General features: G+C 42.7%; 1 protein-coding gene across 8 annotated transcripts in view; it reads right to left on the reverse strand.

Annotated features, from left to right (window-relative positions):
• Window positions 1-18207, reverse strand: part of ERC1 (ELKS/RAB6-interacting/CAST family member 1) — a 593813-nt gene that overhangs the window by 464775 nt on the left and 110831 nt on the right. The window lies entirely within an intron of this gene.

The following is an 18207-nucleotide window of genomic DNA, read 5'->3' on the forward strand; positions in this document are numbered from 1 at the left end:
TTATTCTTAGTTCATCTCACTTCAGCATCAAAGGTCCAAGAATTAGAGCAATTCCCTTGGACATCAGCAAACAAACAAGGAATAGAGAGACACTGGTTACTAGTGCTGACCTTTTAATAGAGTGAGGGAGGAAATACTGTGGTAGATCATGAAGGAGCAATATCAGATTATTTTTAAAAATTGGTTATATATTTTGTTTCCCATCCCTCAAGAATCATTATTATTAAAAAGATGTTAATGTATGACTGCAGAACAATTCGCTCTATTACAGTGCAACCACCACCATCTCACTCCCTCCATACACAGAGGTAGAATCTCAGAGTCTCGTTCAACTGATTCAGGCTTGTAGGGCTCCCGCTATGGGGCTAAAAATAGCAGTGTAGATGTTCTGGGCTCTGAAATCCAGTGAGGTGCGTACATCTCAGAGTCCAGGCTCCAGCCCAAGTGAGAATGTCTATGTTATTTTAGTCCCATAGCGTGAGCACCATGAATCCAAGTTAGTTGACCCAGGCTCTGAGACTTGCGTCCATGAGGTTTTGGGGTGGTTTTTTTTTCATTTGTTTGTTTGTTTTGCTGTGTAGATGAACCTGCTTTGTGAGTTGGTAAGCATTATTCCCATTTACAGAGAAAAAAAACAAGGCACTGAATGAAATAATATCCAGGCAATACAGGAAGTTCGTAGGAGATGCAAAAACAGAAACGATGTCTGACTGACAAATCTGAAACAACCACAAAACTATCCTCTTTTCTTGGGAAAGGCAAAGAGACTGACACAATTCAGTTTGCCTTTGAACAGGCCAACTGAATTGAATTCTGAGGCCTTCTTTGACACTAGAAAAATAAGTGCCTACGTTACAGCAATTTCCAAAAACAGCACAGATGCAACCAGTGGTAGCCATAGCATAAGCACTAGAAAGGACAGATTTCATGACAGTCATCTCTTGGCTGGCTGTTGTACAGGAAGCAAAATAGCCCAGCAGTTTATAATCTAAATAAAATTCAAATAAGCCACTCTGGGAAGGGACCTTATATTTGAAAGTAAAATACAGAAAGTGAATTTCACAGGAAGATGTATAATGCACAGGAGATGTAATCAAGGAGAATGTAGGATTCCTCCAGTAATTTGTTTGTTGAAAAAGGGAACAGGGAGGAAGTGATACGGTATTTGCTACTTCATAAACACATGAATTTAGTCTATCTTTGTGGTTTTAACAGCTACTGTTGTTGTAGGGACTGACGTATGAAGGCAGTCTGTGGGACTGTAAACAACTATTTCGGTACTACTTTCCTCACTATGTGAGGCCTGGTCTACACTACGCATTTAAACTGCATTTAGCAGCGTTAAACCGATCTAACCCTGTACCCATCCACACAACGAGGCCCTTAATATCGATATAAAGCACTCTTTAAACCGGTTTCTGTACTCCTCCTCGACGAGAGGAGTAGCGCTGAAATCACTATTGCCATGTCGGATTAGGGTTAGTGTGGCCGCAAATTGACGGTATTAGCCTCCGGGCAGTATCCCACAGTGCACCATTGTGACCGCTCTGGAAAGCGATCTGAACTTGGATGCACTGGCCAGGTAGACAGGAAAAGCCCCGCAAACTTTTGAGTTGCATTTCCTGTTTGCCCAGTGTGGAGCTCTGATCAGCACGGGTGGCGATGCAGTCCCAGATCCAAAAAGAGCTCCAGCATGGACCGTACGGGAGATGCTGGATCTGATCGCTGTATGGGGAGACAAATCTGTTCTATCTCAGCTCTGTTACAGAAGACGAAATGCCAAAGCATTTGAAGAAAATCTCCAGGCTATGATACAGAGTCCACAGCACAGTGCTGTGTGACAAGCGTAATGGAAAGCCAAAGAATCAAATGGACACTCATGGAGGAAGAGAGGCGGGACTGAGGACTTCAGCTATCCCACAGTCTGCGAAAAGAATTTGCATTCTTGGCTGAGCTCCCAACGCCTGTGGGTAAACACATTGTCCGGGGTGGTTCAGGGTATATCTCGTCAATTTACCTCCCTCTTCTCCTCTGTGAAAGAAAAGGGAAAAAAATCGTTTCTTGACTTTTTTCAGTGTCACCCTATGTCTACTGCATGCTGCTGGTAGACGGGGTGCTGCGGCAATGAACAGCAGCATCCTCTCCCCTCCCCTCCTCTCCTCGGTGGCAGACGGTACAGTACAAAAGGACTGATAGCCGCCCTCGTCATTATCCCGTGACTGCTCCTGGCTGGCCTCAGGTGAGGTCGGCCAGGGGCGCCTGGGTAAAAATAGGAATGACTCCCGGTTATTCCCGGCAGATGGTACAGAACGGCTGGTAACCGTCTTCATCATAGCAACTGGGGGCTGAGCTCCATCAGCCCCCCTTTTGATGTCTAAAGAAAAGATTCTGTACTGCCAGGACTATCATAGCAGCGAGAGGCTGGGCTCCTCTCCCCCACACCATTTAATGTCCTGCCTGGACTATCATAGCAGCTGGAGGCTGTCCCCCCCTCATTTTATCTCATGAAAAACTCAAGTGTTCCTTATTCCTGCATTCTTTATTACTTCATCATACAAATGGGGGGACACTGCCAGGGTAGCCCCAGAGGACTGGGGGAGAAGGGAAGCAATGGATGGGGTTGCTGCAGGGGCATCCCCCAGAATGGCATGCAGCTCATCATTTCTGTGGGATCTGACACGGAGCGGCTGTGCTCTCTAGTTCTCTGATGCACTGGCTCTCTAGTACACTTGCCCCATATTCTAGGCAGGACTGAATCTATTTTTAGATAAAACATAAAGGAGGGAATGACCCGGGGAGTCATTCCCATTTTTGTCTTTGCGTCCGCGGCCGACCTCAGCAAGGCCAGCCTGGAGCACCCATGACAGCAGCAGACGGTACAGAATGACTGATAACCGTCATCTCATCACCAATTTACAATGGCACAGCAGACAGTACAGAACGACTGATAACCGTCTCTGCTACCTTGCAAAGGCAAATGAATGCTGCTGTGTAGCATGGCAGTACCGCCTCTGTCAGCGGCATCCAGTACACATACGGTGACAGTGACAAAAGGCAAAACAGGCTCCATGGTTGCAATGCTATGGTGTCTGCCAGGGCAATCCAGGGAAAAAGGGCGCAAAATGATTGTCTGCCGTTGCTTTCACGGAGGAAGGATTGAGTGATGACATTTACCCAGAATTACCCGCGACACTGTTTTTGCACCATCATGCATTGGGATCTCAATTCAGAATTCCAATGGGCGGGGAAGACTGCGGGAACTATGGGATAGCTACGGGATAGCTACCCACAGTGCAACGCTCCAGAAATCAACGTTAGCCTTGGTACATGGAGGCACACCGCCGAATTATTGTGCTTTGTATGGCCACGTGCACTTGACTTTATACAATCTGTTTTACAAAACCGGTTTATGTAAAATCGGAATAATCCTGTAGTGTAGACATACCCAGAAAGTTCAAACACTCCAAGCCCCGTTACTTGGGGTCTCTCCCCCCGCCCCCAAAGGGAGTTGTCTCAAGCTTTTGAGGTTTATTTGACCTTTTCTTCTATTTGTAATTTTATACTACTTGACAGTTACTGTTTCAGTTCAGCAGAAAATAGTACTTAAGTTATAATGATGGTTCTGGATCTCTCACACGGTTGTATTCCTGAACAAGGATGATTATTTGTTGTGTGCTGTAAGGTAAAGTGTATGTGGCAATCTGAATTTCTATCCATGCATTTACTTGCAAAATGGAAGAAAACTTATGCCCTGAGCACACCACAACCTGGAATTGTAATGCACTTTTAGCTTTCAATCTTCTTTGAAACAAATTGCCAGTGTCACTTCTCCCAGCTGCATTCCAGACAAAAATGTCACACTTTAAAACTCAGAAGAGCAACAGCAAGCATGTTAGGTGAATGAGGGGGAAGTCAGGCAGACAAACTACTACAATTTATCCAACTCATCCATACAGATTAAATTGTAAGAAAAAATCTCATGCACTCACATTGTCCTAATTTTTACCATTGCAATACCAATGGGGCTGCACTGATAGCAAGAGAATTTGCATCAAACAATTGAAAAGTGCTCCACTAAGCTCAGTGCAAATACCTACGGCAGCCAGTCTATACACCAAAATTGAACTTCTCTTTATTAGGGAAACTATACTCATCCCATTTCAAAACACAGAGCATGGTATGCGTAACATCCATATTTTACATGTATCCACTCTGACCTCGCTTTCCTCACTTTCCTCCCACCAGGAAGGCAAGAGAAGCAGCTTCCTCTGAATCACCACATGCATTAGAACAGCAGAGTGGCTTCCTGTACTGCCACAGAATTTGTCTTAGGCTATTCATAACCCTAACTAAAAAGAAGTCACCACAACAAACTTCCTAGACTTGAATTTTTATAATCTGATTAATGTAGGATCATGTCCCAGGCAAAGCTGTACCCCCGGAAAACATTGCCACCTATTCCAGTATAAAACATCTTCCCAAATTCAGCATGAATGATTTATCACAGATGCAATCAACATCTGAGCTGAGAAACTGAAAGCTATTTTTAAGTGGTTCAAATACGGTAATTGTAAAAAAGAAAAATGTTGATGCCAATAGAAGCAGCACTTATGGAATTCATGTCATTTCAGATTCATAGGTGAGGACAACAGAGTTATGCCGTACCCAATGGAAGGGTCAGTAACTAGCAAACGTAGTCAAAGTATGTTTCCTAGGAAGAACGAAGAGAGCTAAATGCTTTACAAATAAGAGATCAGTAATATGTTTATGAATTACTGCTTACAATTACAATTAAGTATTCTGCACTACTTAATTGAAAAAAAAGAATACACCGTTACCTCGATATAATGCCACCCGATATAACATGAATTTGGATATAACGCGGTAAAGCAGTGCTCCGGTGGGGTGGGGCTGCGCACTCCGGTAGATCAAAGCAAGTTCAATATAACACGGTTTCACCTATAACACATTAAGATTTTTTGGCTCCTAAGGACACGTTATATCGAGGCAGAGGTGTATGCAGTGTAGCAGTAAATTAAGATGCAGGAAATTTTACATGCTCTCCTTCCCAGTACATTATTCTCTATAGAGTTCTTTTGTCGGCGGGCTAATAAGCTGCTTTTCTGTTTTTGATACCAATGGAACAGTGCCCTGCTGGTATGAACTATAAGGTGGTTCTTCAGGTGGGCATAGCTGTTCTTCTACAACATTTTAAATAGGACATACTCACTTCCCTCAAACTGAGTTTTACCACTGTTTCTCATCCAGTTCTCTGCCTGCATTCTTTAAATCACTGCAATTCCTTGGGAAAGGAAGGGAACATATTATTTATAAATCCATCTAATATTGGCCACTGAAAAGCTAAGCCTAGTTTCAGATCCTGAATTCACTTGAAACCTCACTCAAGCTTGAAAGAGCCCACTGCAAGTGTCTCACATGATCTCAAAATAAATGTAAGACTATTTTTGTAATGCCTTTAATATTTTCAACATTCAATACTTTCAGTTTCCATGAAGAAGATGCTGTAGTTTTTAACATATTGTTATTAGAAAGCTCAAATTTAAGAGTAGATAAAAATTGGAACCTACAGTACTTGACAGTGTCTTTAGATTTTACTGAACATAAAGACTTCTCTCTTCAGTGAGTTAGCCCTCTGCAGATGAAAAGGTAGTGAGAATCTTTGAGAGGAAATGCAAGCGATTACCCTGGAGGTCTTAGCAGGATAGTCAACTCAAAGCTCATATAACTCATTCAGTTCTTGATGTGCTGGCACACAACTCTGAACCTCTGGGTCTGATCAAAATCCTGTATAAAGAAAAGCACCATCACAAAAGCATACTATGTTGCTCTGTATATTCAATGCAGTTCCAAAAGCACTGACATAAATGAACTGGTGGTGTGGCAAGCCCTAGTGCAGTGATCCCCAATCTTTTTGGCTGGCGGGCGCCAGCCGAAGGACCACTGCAGCAGTGGAGCACTCGCCGAAATGTGGGTTGGGGATTCCTGCCCTAGTGTGACTTCCCTCCTGTTGAAGGAATGCATGACTAAAATAGAAAGGGAGCAACACACATCCTCTTCCTCCTGTCTCAGCAGCCAGGTCAGGTAAAGGTAAAAAGCGGCAACACACACCTTCCCCTCCTGGCAGTCAAGACAACGAGGAGCAAAACTTCCTTTTCAGCAGCCAGAGGAGAGGAAGGAGTTCCTCGCCTATCCCAGCACCAAGGGGAAAACCATGCCATGCTACATAATACTGTCATGAATGAATGTCAATATATGACACAACTAATTATTTACTGTGACAGATCCATGACATATACATGCCAGCACATCATCAGGATGACACACAAGTTTTTTGTGGTTCTCTGCAGCTCTGTTCAATGACCAAGCTACTCTCTATCAACTCTCTAGATGCAAAATGCTAAGTACTGGGAAAGACCGATTTACCTTTGTATTCTTTGTAGCTTGTACATGTACCTTTGTGATCAATAAAGCACAAAAAGCTTACAGGAAAAAAGGAAAATGGACAGAAAAGTACTATATAAATTACAGCAAACTAGGTTTATCAAGGTGTGATGTGGTGTCCACCCCACACAAGACACAGCAGATTAAATTCAGTCAATTAACCTCTTATGCTGCACCTGGAGCACAGCCTGGAATCAATAATGCCTAATGGAAGATGAAGTTCACCTGGGAGGGAGCAAGTTGGGCTTGTATAAAAGGATAAAGCTGAGAACAGAAAGGGGCTGCAGGGGAAGTAGTCTGTAGTAGTTCCTTGGGAGAAGGGAGGTTTGTTTGGGGCTACAGTGTCTGCCATGATGTCAAAGAGGGGAAGTAGTCCCCTGGGAGGGTCAGCAAACCCAGGGCAGTGGAACATAAGATGAAAAAAGGGAGCAGGAAGGAGTCCAGGGAAACAACAACCAAGTCTGGGAGCAAGCAGACTACAGTTGCTGGATATAGGTTCCCTAGGCTGGAGTACAGAGTAGTGGGAGAGTCCAGGTTCCCTCCCAGCTGCTGGGAAAGCAGCACAGGGCCTAGCCTTGGAATGAAAGACTGTCTGGAGCAGTATATAAACAGTGATCCAGTGGGACTTCGATGCCCCTGAAGAGGAGAACTATACAGTGATCTGTCCAAAGGGCTAAATCACAAAGAAAGAGCACTGCAAGTCCTGGAGACTGAAGTGAAATGAGATGTGAGCAACCATCAGAAAGGGGGCATAAGACTAGAAAGGAATTAATCCTCAGACACAAGGAGGTGCTCCAACCCCGTTACACAAGGTTAAAGAAAGCCTCTGAGAACAGAAGTTGGAATGACTGTATGGTGTCTTCCAGGGAGATAAAGCTTTACCAGCAGAGGGATTGCACCCAAGTTCTCCCTATCTCAAATGCTTAGTAGCCAGAGAAATTGGCAGAATCTACATGAGATCATGAATTTGCTTTTCCTGTCAGCATCTCAGCACATATGAAAACTAAAAGTCCTCACTAACAAGCTACCTTTATAAGTCTTCCCTGAAATGAAAGTATTTGAAAGTATTCCAAATGACAGGAAAAGGATGAGCTACACAGAGCTGGGCAGCAACCATGCTCCAAATATTAGGAGAAACCAGGACCACTAAAGCAAAACTCAAATCACAAATCAGGAGAGAAAATAAGAAAGTCTTTCTTTCTCTCACTCATTCTCCAAGTGTTATCATTTGGGCAACATTTCTGAGATACAGATTCTGCTGAATGCACACTCAAGGAAAAAGCCTGTCTATCTGAAGGGAGTCTCTGCTGACATTCAGCTGCAGTCGATGCAGAGAAACTGACAAAAGGGCTAATGTCAGGTGTCCAGCAGGGCCCTGATGAAACAGAACTTGCTGATTCCAAAAACAATGCATGCTCACTGTAAGATGGCTCAGGGGCACCAGGATCCTTATTTGTATGAAAATGACAGTGATTTTTATAGTGCGTAGCTTAGCTTGGAAGCAAAGCTATGATTCTAATAGGATTTAATTTAAGTGGGAGCCAAACAAATTAACTTGTATATTAAGAAAACCTTACGCTGATTTATCTCTGAGACAGCAGAAGAGCAAGGAGGTAAACAAATTCTATAGATAAAGAGCTTAAGACTGTTGGTAGTACATCTGTCTGCTGAACCAGACTCACATGAATGATTCATCTGGTTTAAGGGGGTGTCATGAAGTAACAACACATCCACAAGAAACTGTAGAAGAAAAACACCAACAGTAAATTTAAATCCTAAAAAAGAACAGGAGTAAACAAATTGATGATAGTCCTGTAGTCCAAAAGAAACCAAACTGAGATGCAGACATCTGACTCTTAGAATTTAAAGTCTGCAGAACAAATATATTTTATCTGAGTGCTGACAGATCCAATAACTACTTCCTGAAAATTCTGTTTCGCTGCCACTTTTGAACCTTAATACACTTCCATCAGGTCACTGGGCTTCTAAGTTATATATTAATTTGTTCGCCTGGCAGAAGTCACAAACACTCTAATATGCTAGAGCAGTCAAAGGAAAGTTATTTTTATAACTCTAAGCCTAGTCAGTACCAGCTACCATTCCGTGTCTGAATTTCTAAAGGTATCCACTCTCACTCTACTAAAAGGAAACCTCAAAGTTAGGACTTTCTGAAAACATAAAATCTAAAACGTGATCCTATTTGACTAATTTCTTGGTAAGCTACTACAGACAGATTGCCCTGAACAGATTCATTTTTTAATTAAAAACATCAAGAGTTGTGATTAAGTATTTTCTGTGCCAACGGTGGGTGCATGGAACAGCTTTAAATCTGCTGATACAGGTGACATTTCAAGTAAATCTTATGAAATAAGATTGGACTAATTATTTGAACCTAAACTTCTTTTCTGCACATAACTGGGCATTTTGATTTTAGGAGGGACAAAACAATTCACTTATGTGATGGATATAAAGGCTTACCAAGGCAATCTTTAAGGAGAAATAAAAAAATACCATGCCTTCTATGGAGTATGAATGTCTCTCAACTACAAAGAGGTATCTCTCCTATACCAAGCAGAGTGGACCTTGGAAAGAAGTTTGCACACTCATGATCTTGGTGGCATTACATAATTTAAAAGGTAGTATACACACTTTCACTGGTAACTGGAATAATCTGAGCCATACAATAAAACAGCTCTTCTATCTATGGCCTGAAGTGGGTCCATACCATCTGTTGCATTACACAGCATAGGATGACAAGTACTCTGTGTTGTGCAACAATATGAAAACTTTTCAAATCCAGACAAGCAATAAGCCTTTCAAAAAAATCTAAATGCAGACATGCTCTGCAGACATGCTCAATATAGAGTGGTTGGACTTTGGCAGCTAAATTCCCCAAAGACTTTTATCTGTATTGAGCATGCTCCAACCCAAAGATGCAGGAACTAAGAAGGTTTTTCCCCACAATCGAGGCTCATGACGGCTGAGGGGTGGGTTACTGTGGTGCCAGGCACAGGAACTGAGAGACAGAGAAAATGTCTCTCTCGTGTTTTGAATGCTCCTGCTGCCGGTATCCTGATACCATAAAAGAGAAGGAAGCGATCTGACTGAAACGCACAGGGGTAAGAAGCTAAGCCAAGCTAGAGGGATGAAGTAGGAAGTGAACAAATAAATGATAAGGTGTCTGTGAGGGAAGACAAGAAGCTTGACAAGGAACCTGGGGGGAAGAGAGGCAGGACAGGGAGCCAGAAGAAGGTGAGGGGAGGGTAAAGATCAGACAAGGAGACTGGGGGCAAGGGAAAGGGAGACAAGACCTGACACAGGGATAGGCTGGAGAAGACACAGGCAGATAAGGTCAGGCTCAGGGAAAAATGGGGCAGAAGTATTTATGCCCTGTAGAACACACTTGCTCCAGAACCTGGAATGAAATCCAAGTTGCATTCCATTGCAATCAGCAAATACCTGTGACAATTATTGGCAAAGTTTTGTGTGTCAACCTCCTCTAGTGGAGGAACCACATAAAGGATGACAACTGACTACTGCTATCAGTCATACAGTTACCTCAGAGTGCTGTGCTCTGGATCTAAAGATTCTAACCCTGCTGACGACCCATGTAAAGGTCAGTATGCGTTCACATGATAGAATTTGGGTTTTTTCAGTTTGCTTTTATAAAAGCCTCAGAAATCACTCACAAAAACTACATTACAAGAATATTAACAGTTCAAAATCAAGCACACAAAGTTAGCAAGTTACAGAATTAAAGTTGCCTATGCAACCTTAACTGGGACCCCTTGTGAATATGCATTATAATACAGTCCTTAATAAGATGATCACATATGATTTTCCATAGGTCCCTTGCCTCTTACAGTGCACATGATGAACTCTGGGAATGAATCCGGGTTATGCAGTGAATGAGGCTCTTGACTGTAAGACCTCATTTATTACAGAAGTTAGAAGATGTATAGCGAGTATATAAGGGATGGCATGAAAACAAAGAATGGTCTTATGGTTAAGGCAGCTGAATGTTACCCTGGACAGTTGGATTCTTTCCCTGAGAGTGATGCTTGATAAGTCAATTAAACCAAAACTTTTCACAGGTGGTCACTATTTGTGTGTTCTTCAATTTCTGAGAATGAACACTTTCACAGCTGCATCGGAAGACACTGGGAGCTGTGCTTTCAACATATAAAGCACTATAAAATGCTAAATACTCTGAAAAAAATCAAACCCTAGGCAACTGAAATTATGCACTCAAAATTAGCAAACACTTTTGACTTTAATGTCTGCACCTCTAATTCCCCACCTTTAAATTGAAGAGGGATTGCTCAGTGGTTTGACCATTGGCCTGCTAAACCCAGAGTTGTGAGTTCCCTCCTTGAGGGGCAAGGACGGCTCTAAGCATTTTGCCACCTCAAGCACAGCAGGCAGGCTGCCTTCGGCGGCTTGCCTGCAGAGGGTCTGCTGAAGCCACAGGACCAGCGGACCCTCCGCAGGCACGCCTACAGGAGGTCCGCCGAAGGCAGCCTGCCTGCCACCCTCACGGTGACCGGCAGAGCACCCCCAGTGGCTTGCCGCCTCAAGCACGTGTTTGGCGTGCTGGTGCCCGGAGCCGCCCCTGTTGAGGGGGTCATTCAGGGAACTGGGGTTAAAAAAAAATCTGCCTAGGGATTTGTCCCGCTTTGAGCAGGGGCTGGACTAGATGACCTCCTGAGGTCCCTTCCAACCCTGTGATTCTATGATTTCTATCCACTCACCTCAGAGGTTTTGTTTGTAAAGCACTCATACCATGATGATTATCAGCAAATTAATAATTCTGTCTGCAAACCAATTAGGATAAATCAACATATTGAACACCTGCTTATTAACTGAGTGCTGTCCCTGTTCACTGAATAATGGGGGAGGGGAGAACAGGGCTGTGGAAAAAAATAAATACTATATGATCACAAAATCATATAACAATGCATGGGTACAAGGGAGCCAACTTAGGATATACAGACAACCTCAATTCTGGCATTTCCCAACTTCTGAGTGCTTGACTTTGCAACTGAATACTCTTTTAACGTAATTTTTTACACGTGTACACAAACACACAAGGCAGGACTGGTAGCGCTGGCTATTATTAAGGTTGCCTTACAATTCTTGTTATAAGACCCTGTTTTTATTTGCTTGTAACTCTGCAAATGTTGTGAAATTGGGCTCCAATTTCACATGCCAGGTGTCTGCCTCCAGCTGAAGTTTTCTGAAAAATTTTACTCAAAACAGTTGAGCCGAGTGGAAAAAATACATTGTTCTGCAAATGTTAAAAATTTCTGGAGACCTTTTCTTTGAACAGCTCTAGTGGCCCCATGCTTTGGATCAGTAATTTGAAATTTGGCAGAGGGGGTCAAAGAGGTGCATTTTTCCATCCCTCTGAAAATTAAACTCTATGAATAGGTTTGGCCAAGTTATGCGCCTTTAAAAAAAATCAGTTACTACATGCTTAGTAGACGCTTGGATTTTTAGCAGAGATTCCAAAGATTCCATCATCACTGAGAATGCTGGAGCCTCTCATAGCTCCCAGCACTGACCAACCTATGCATGTGCCATCCCCATAGCTTCCCATAACCCCATGAACATGCTCCCTCAAGTCCAGGTCTATAAGGTTGAAGCTGGAATTTCCCTGTAATGGCTCTCCAGGCCAGGCTGGGTCCAGGCACTGGAACTGAAGGCAGAAAGCGGTTCTCTCCTGTGCTCTCAATGATCCCATCTGCTGGCACCGAGACAGAAAGGAAGAGGAAGCCATCTGATTCGAATGTAGAAGTGACAAAAGCTAGACCAGGAAGGAGAGAAAGGAGTAGATTGGAACAAGGAGTCTGGGGAGACAGGGACTAGAGAAGGAAGATAAAACTCTGACAGGGACTAACTGGGCAAAAAGACTGGGACTTGGAGTGGCTGGGTGGAGAAGCTGCAACTGGGAGATGGTGAGGGAAATGGGTTGGTAAGAAGGCTGTGAACCCAGTTGGCTGATGGTGAGAACACTGAGATCAGACAAGAAGCTATAGGAAGCAGGGGGGCAGACTAGGTCTGCATGGACAAGAAGACTGGGACTAGGAACTGATGTGGGGAACGGGAACAAGGGAGAAAGATCAGACAAGGAGCTAGGTGCTGAGCGAGAACTAGGAGTAGCTGGGCAAAGAGACCAACAATGAACCAGGCAGGCAATGGGAGGAGACTAAAACTGAATGAAGAACGCATGGGGTAAGAAAAGGACTGGGAGCCAGTTGGAGGGCGGAGCGGGGAGAGACAGACTGGATGACAAGCTTGAAGGGGGACTGGATCTAACTGAGTAAAGAGAGTGGGATTGGGCATGGAGAGCAGGAGAGACAGAGTTTGGCCTTGGACAGTGAGCTTGAAGGGGGAGACTAGGACTGGCTGGACAAGGAGATTGGGATGAGAAGCCTGAGGACTGGAGACAGTGACCGAGTAGCCAGGAGAATAGGACTGTGAGAAAAGAAGCTGGGGCGGGGAAGACACAGAATTGACACAGGGACAGATTGGAGTGGCAGTGCAAATATAGTCACATTTGGAGTGAAAGGACAGAGGAATCTGTGCCCAACAAACCACATTCTTCTCCAAAGCATGAAATGGAACCCAAGATTTCTGAGTCTCATCATTCCTATGAAGTCAGGAAATATTTATGAAACCCCATGCATATGTGGGATGCAGTCTTTAATTTCATAATCACAGAAGAATGGTTTCCCAGAGGACCCTATCTTGTTTAGTGCATGTGATGGACCTGTTCTGCTGGTGCATCAATATTGTGGAATGAAGGAGGCTGTTGTCTGTAGGATCTCACCTTATTTGTTATAGAAGTTGAAAGGTATATCAAATGAGGCAGTGGACTACAAAACAAGAAAGGATGGTCTCACGGTTAAGACAGCTAAATGCAGTCTAGTCTTGCAGGAATCTGAACCCCTACAGTAAAGTTTTTGAGAGCTCCCAGACTAATGGCAGGAATCAAGGCCGGCTCAGCTACAAGGAATCAACCTTCAGTATCTTCAGGACTGCTCTCTCTCAAAATCAAACCTGGCATGGGACTACTGTGGTTTGACTTCCAGTTATGTTTAGAGAATTTCTAGTCTTCACACAAGAAAGAAGCAACAGTTGCTGGAAAAAAAGTGTTAAACACTATAGCGTCTCGTAACTTTTTTTAATTAAAAAAAAAGAGAGGAAATTTAATACTTAGTTTCTCACTCTCTTTCTGCTCCCAGGGAATTCTAGCGATCTTGGATCATTTTCCATGCTGAGACAGCTCTGAGATTCCCAGAATAAGATGATAAATGGCCAGTACTTCTATCTAGCTCCATCTGCTGGCCAGAAGGTTTAGCCTATAGTCCCAGACAGGAGATGAGAACACGGGGGAAAAAGAACGGTTCTTCACATTACAATAACTGTGGTTTCTTTTCAGATGTTGCAGTCAGTTTGGATCCCACTGCAGGTGGGTGTGCATCTCATGTGCACAAGCTTGGATCTTTTGAATAGCAGTGTCTACTGGGGCCACCATGTATGTGCCCTGTGTCATCTCATACTCCCATACTAGGGCATAAATGGTGGAGCATCCCCAACCCTCCCTCAGGTCCCTCACAATCCGAAGCCCATTACCTGAGGACTCCGAAAGCAGAGATGGAGGGCAGATCTTAGGATCCACACCGATTACATCTTGAAGATCCATAGTTATTGTAGGGTAAGTAACAGTTCTTTCTTCTTCAAGTATGTGTTCGTGTGGATTTCACTGTAGGTGATTGGTAAGCATGAGAAATATCAGTTGCATCAACCAGAGACATGAGTACAACTCGCTTGACCTTGGCATCTGATCTAGCAGCCAAGCCCATTGCATAATACTTGACAAACATGAGATGGTTGCTCCACACAGCAGCATTGAAGACTTCAGATATTGGGATGTTGCAGTGGAAGGCTGAGCCTTGGTGGAAGCAGCCTTGACAGCCAGTATGACACAATGTGTTATCCATTTTGAAAGCTTCTGGCATGAAATGGCTATACTTGTGCAACAGCCAGCTGTAGCCACAAATAGACACGGGCACAACCTGAAAGTAGTCCTGCCGATATACTATCAAAGAGCTCTGAATATGCCTACGGTATGGAGCGTAAGGTAGGTTCCCAACACCATTCCAAACTGCAAGGAATTGTCTGTGTAGCACACTACACTCTGGAAGACCTCATGGATCCCAATGGAAATTGAGAGAGGAGAAATCAAGCTCTCAAAACTTCTACAATCCAACCTGGGAAAATCCCGCAAACTCTTGGGACCTACCCTCTAATACTCCACATGTGTAGAAGCCAAATTGTTAATTTTTCAAATGTGGATCTGAAAGGTAAGCAGCTTCCAAACCAACCAATTTAATTTAGCAAACTGGCTACACATATAGCACAGCTGCCTCAAAGAGCTGTCGTATCAGAAACAAGCTTTTCCTGGATTTCATGAGTGTTCCTTGAATCACTGGTGGAGTGTTTGATGTGAGGTTGTTCAGAAAGTCTTGATTGATCAGGAGCAGACAAGCAAACAATTCAATTCCATTACAAAAATAAGGATATTAATGAAATTTTTATTCATATTTTCATTCGGGGGGGGGCCAGCATAGCCACTATTGCCCTGGGTTATGAAGCTGTACCTAATGCAGCCAGGTAGAAGACAGTTGGACTAACATCCAATATCTGCAGTGGGAGTGAAGTGGAATGTGCCACTGGCCAGCTGAAAGCCCGGGGAGATGATTTATTCCCTAGCAACCCTAGCATGGATTGATAATGGAACAAAGTTGTTCCTGTCATTCTTGCATTGCTCAATAGAGTATCCCCCTTCTGGACAAAGTCCAATGACCAACATCCACACGTTAGCGGTGCTTGTGAAAGCACATAGAGGCACTCAAGATGTGAATGACCAATCATAGGCGTTTTGTTGTTTGAGGTTCTCCTGATGTCATCTCAGAGTTTTCATGCCTAAAAAAAGGGGCTGAGGTGATTCCTGCATTGTCTTAGTTGCCTATGAAGGGCATGTCAAAGGAGTCGTCCATTCTTTCAAGTAAAAATATCTCCCTCAATTAAAATCACTGAGTCCCTGACCATCAGGGGAGAAAGAAACATTTTGCTTCAGTAGTGATAGCAGGTTCAATTTGGACTGGCGCACACTGAGAAACCTTCTGGCCTTATGAAATGAGAGGCCAGTGGAGGTAAAAAGAAAGCAAAATGGTGGGCCAAGAGGCCTCTTATTGTCTGCTTGTTCTTCCACATCTGGGTTGCTGTCCATCTCATCACTCTATGGCCAGATACTGAAGGAATAAGGTGGAAAGAATGATGACAGGGATGATATCAGGCAACAAGGGCCAGTTATATAACCTAGATATTAGGGCGTGGTCACCCACAGTGGTAACTGGAAACATTAGCCCAACAGTTAGAGCATCACAACCCACAGCTTTTAGGAGAGACAAGAAACCCCAATCCCGCCATGACAGCTTCCCAGGGAGCAGGAGAAGGGATATACAGCTTTGCTCAGGGCAGCTTTCAGTCAGTCAGTCATTCTCAGTACGGCGGTCAAACAGTTAAAAAAAAATTAATCACGATTACTCACACTCAATAATAGAATACCATTTATTTAAATAGTTCTGGATATTTTACGCATTTTCAAATATCTTGATTTAAATTACAATGCAGAATACAAAGCCTACAGTGCTCACTTTTTATTTATTTTTATTACAAATATATGCAGTGTAAAAAGACCAAAATAAAGTATTTTTCAATTCACCTAATACAAGTACTGTAGTGCAAAACAATCTCTTTATTATGAAAGTTCAACTTATATATGTAGAATTATATACCAAAAAACCTGCATTCTAAAATAAAACACTGTAAACTTTAGAACCTACAAGTCCACTCAGTCCTACTTCTTGTTTAGCCAACTGCTCAGACAAGTTTGTTTACATTTGCAGGTGATAATGCTGCCTGCTTCTTATTTACAATATCACCTGAAAGTGAGAACAGGCGTCCGCGTGGCACTGCTGTAGCCAGCGTTGCAAGATATTTATGTGCCAGATGCTTCAACCACCAGAGGACATGTGTCTATGCTGATAATGGGTTCTGCTCGACTATGATCCAAAGCAGTGCGGACCTACGTATATTTATTTTCATCATCTGAGTGAGATACTACCAGCAGAAAGGTTGATTTTCTTTTTTGATGGTTCAGGTTCTGTGGTTTCCGCATCAGAGTGTTGCTCTTTTAAGACTTCTAAAAGCATGCTCTACATCTCGTCCCTCTCAGATTTTAGAAGGCACTTCAGATTCTTAAACCTTTGGTTGAGTACTGTAGCTATCTTTAGAAATCTCACAATGGCACCTTTTTTGTGTTTGGTCAGTTCTGCAGTGAAAGTATTCTTAAAATGAACAATATGTGCTGGGTCATCATCTGAGACTGCTATAACATAAAATATATTGTAGAATGGAAGTAAAAAAGAGTAGAAGACACACAATTCTCCCCCAAGGAGTTCAGTCACAAATTTAATTAATGCATTATTCTTTTAACAAGCATCATCAGCATGGAGGCATGTCCTCTGGAATGATGGCCGAAGCATAGAGGGGCATATGAATGTTTAGCACAATTGGCACATAAATACCTTGCAATGCTGGCTACAAAATGCAAATGCCTGTTCTCACTTTCAGGTGACATTGTAAATAAGAAGCGGGCAGCATTATCTCCTGTAAAAGTAAACAAATTTGTTTGTTTCAGCATGTGGCTGAACAAGAAGTAGGACTGAGTTGACTTGTAGTCTCTGAAGTTTTACATTTATTTTTGAGTGCAGTTATGTAACAAAACAAAAATCTACATTTATAGGTTGCACTTACATGATAAAGAGATTGCATGACAGTACTTAGTATTTTTCTATTCACCTCATACATTTCTTTTGTCATTTTTACAGTGCAAATAGTTGTAATAAAAATAATAATACAAAGTGAGCACGGTCAACTTTGTATATTGTGTTATAATTAAAATCAATATATTTTAAAATGTAGAAAAACATCCAAAATATTTAAGTTTCAATTGGTATTCTATTGTTTAATATTGATATTAAAACTTCATGATTAATTTTTTTAATTGAGATTCTTTTTTTTTAATTAATCGCATGAGTTAACGGTGATTAATTGACAGCCCTAATTCTAGGAAAAACGGAGTATGCACTGGTTGAAAGAATCTGTTTGGCCAGGGTGGAAGGGGAAGGCGCATTGTTTTGTTTTTTATAATATATTCTACTATTTGAGCCTCTGATTCTGATTTGGGCAGCTGGCCTTCTGCTCACACAGAGAAAAATTCCTCCTTTGTGTGTGTGCACAAACGTACATGCCTAGAGGAATCAGTGCGTCTGTGGTCTACTCTTTGATGGATTGATCTGCTGTGCTGTACTCTGTAACTGTGTGCAAGGGAAACTGGCTGGCTTTATTTATTTCAATTCCAGGAGTTCATCCTTATAATCCTTTATCAAAGTGGAGAATGAAATTGGACTGAAAGTGTGTTCCAAATATACTTTGTCACTAGCCATCTCCCATCTCTAAAAGAGTCTGTGCTTACTGTCTCCAAGCTCCACATGGGCCCCTTCTGAGTCTCTTAAGAAAGATACTGGCCCAGGGTACAGGAATGGGCTTCCCAGAAGTTCTACTCCTCTGTAGTGCACAGAATCCAAATGAACCCAGATGAACCTATTTTGC

This window comes from Gopherus evgoodei, chromosome 1 (assembly GCF_007399415.2).
Source record: "Gopherus evgoodei ecotype Sinaloan lineage chromosome 1, rGopEvg1_v1.p, whole genome shotgun sequence".
In the NCBI taxonomy this organism is placed as follows: domain Eukaryota; kingdom Metazoa; phylum Chordata; order Testudines; family Testudinidae; genus Gopherus; species Gopherus evgoodei.